At 41.5% G+C, this 2,476-nt stretch overlaps 1 non-coding gene across 1 annotated transcript; it reads left to right on the top strand.

The window, feature by feature from the left end:
- The first annotated feature begins 2,166 nt into the window (after nt 1-2,166).
- On the top strand, nt 2,167-2,240 carry TRNAD-GUC (transfer RNA aspartic acid (anticodon GUC)). The gene has a single exon. It is a non-coding gene; the product is annotated as a tRNA-Asp (tRNA).
- Nucleotides 2,241-2,476: the final 236 nt, after the last annotated feature.

The raw sequence follows: 2,476 nt of genomic DNA, 5'->3' as shown, positions 1-2,476 counted from the left end.
ATAATCTACTGATGCTATTATAGAATCTTATGAATCACGCGCGGCACACTTTATATATCTCCTCCGTCTACAAGGTGAACAGCTTAGCTTACAGCACAGCGTGTTCGCCACCACACTGGCCGGCTAGTGCATTGGCCTTACCGTAATAAGGCCGAAAAGTATGAGCCTTCGATTAGAACGCCCCATATCTCGTGACACGCGGAGCGTGGCATTTCCTTTTATCCTCCTAACTTCTCACCAAAAGATTCATTCTTTATCAACATTCAAAGGTTCTTTGAGTGAAGAAGATAAGGACTTTGTATAGACACTCTTGAGCCATGTTCGTTGCCGTAGGCTCACTACACTATTTATTATTTGATTCTATTGATAGATTCTAGCTCCAAAGAACATATACATGGGACTATGTCGACTTTACGTACGTACGTCTCGTTGACCAAACGAGAAAGTATACTAGGCCACATATCATCCCCTCTTTCCATACAAGAGAGAAAAAGAAAAGATATAATGATCGGTGCCTCTGGCCCCCTTGTTCCTTTCTCCTTGACGTTATTTTCCTCGTTTTTATTACAATAAGGTAGCTTGCTTACTTAGCGCCTGCGCTAAGCATCTAATCAGAGTCAAACTTGGATTCAAAAAAACCCTTTTCCTTATTAAGTACAAGCGTACTCTTTGATCTTTAGTAAAATTAAGCCAAAAAAGCATTTTTTCGAACAGTCTCAACGTCCTCGTTGAGAGTCGCTCTGCGAGACGTCCAGTAGTCTCTGACTTGGTCTTCGGAATCGTAAGTCTCAGCCCGTTCCCAGCTTGACTTGCTCTCAGGTTGGCCCTTCTACTTTACTAAGTAGTATTCCATTCGTGCAGTCGGTCTATGGGCTATCCCATGGTGCGGTCAGCTATGATATACTCAACTTCTTCTTTAGTAGGTTCATCTACAACATCTGGTGGTGCCCTCGTGGGCACGTTCCTTTCTGGGGCGGTCTGGTCTAATCGAAGTCAACTGACTTACATGGAATACGGGGTGAGTTTTCACCGAGCTGGTCGCTTGAGTCTATAGGCGATCTTTTCTATCCGCTTCTCTACAGGGTCTACTTTCTTCTTTCTTCAGACCGGGCTAAGCCTTTAGGTTGTTTAAGTAGGTTGGGTAGCTTCTGCTATCCTCCCGCCACCTCTTGGCAAAGTAGGCTGATGGGCAAGCTCCCTCCTGTCGCAATGGTGCGGGGCGTCAGAGGCTGTTGCCCCGTGGCCAACTCGAAGGAAGTTCGACGCAGAGCTTTTTGGTTGTTAAGTTATAGTAGTACTGAGCAATATCCAACAGCTACAGTCCTTCTGGTTTGCATTAAAGTTCCTTAAGTTCGAGGAATCCTTTTTTTATCTCCGTCTGAGCTTTCAAAGATATACCGACGGTCGTCTTCTAACATTACCTACTTTTAAGGGTTTTCAAAAATTTCACATAACATAAAAGCTCTTTTCATCATAAGAAACAACCTGATTTCCGGCCTCTTGCATTGCATTACCATAACGACAAGAAAAATTCATTCAAAAAAGAACGATTGCTCTTGTGACTTGGAATGAACCTTTCTCGGTGGAGGAAAGGAATAGCGATGGATTTTGATAGAGCATCTAGGAACAAGAAGATTCAATCGGACGACGAATTCTTACGTGGTCCAAGGAAAGAAAAGGTCCGCTTCCACGATTTCATCTATATTGAATCTTAATATCAGAATTGCTTATATAGTCATGATTCAATTCAGGGCCACTTACTTTTTCTTTATTTCTCATTTTTCGGATCTGATTGGAACAATGGAGAAGGAGGAAGACTTTAGCGATTCATAATAGGATATCTTGAATATCTATGTCCCAGAACATAAAAAATGAAGACTAAGACAGGAGTTTCGTGGAAGCTCTTTATCGGATTTGAAGTGATCACGTAAGCCTCTTTCTTAGGGCCTTTAAAGAGCGCGACTCTACCGCTTAATAAAAAAAGAAAAGGCCTATTTGATTCATGAATTAGCCTACTATACTATGAGTATGCACTAATTTTCTATTATATCTAATAAAAAAGAGTATATCATTCGTGTTTCTGTTACAACACGGCGAAACTAAATGGTTATAATAAATAGAATGAAAAAAGAAAAAAAAAGTGGAGGCTATAGACCTAATTTTCCTGGGATTGTAGTTCAATCGGTTTGAGCACCGCCCTGTCAAGGCGGAAGCTGCGGGTTCGAGCCCCGTCAGTCCCGACCTAGGCGCTGCAAGCGATCAATTCATCTCTCCAGATTCTTTGCATTGCAAAACCTATATGACTAACATAAAAATGAATTGCACACTAGATTCTCAATGATTCAAGAAGAAGAAATGAAAGAGATCAAACAATTCCAAGTCTTTCTAAATGAAATGAGTGGACTGGATTTAATCAGCGGTATATAGATCCAATAGGTAAGAAGCACAACACCATGTTCCCTCTTTCCTGCCGAAA

Source organism: Spinacia oleracea, chromosome 5 (assembly GCF_020520425.1).
Source record: "Spinacia oleracea cultivar Varoflay chromosome 5, BTI_SOV_V1, whole genome shotgun sequence".
Taxonomy (NCBI): Eukaryota; Viridiplantae; Streptophyta; class Magnoliopsida; order Caryophyllales; family Amaranthaceae; genus Spinacia; species Spinacia oleracea.
The sequence above is the reverse complement of the archived record's forward strand: the minus strand, read 5'-3'. Positions and strand labels throughout refer to the sequence as shown.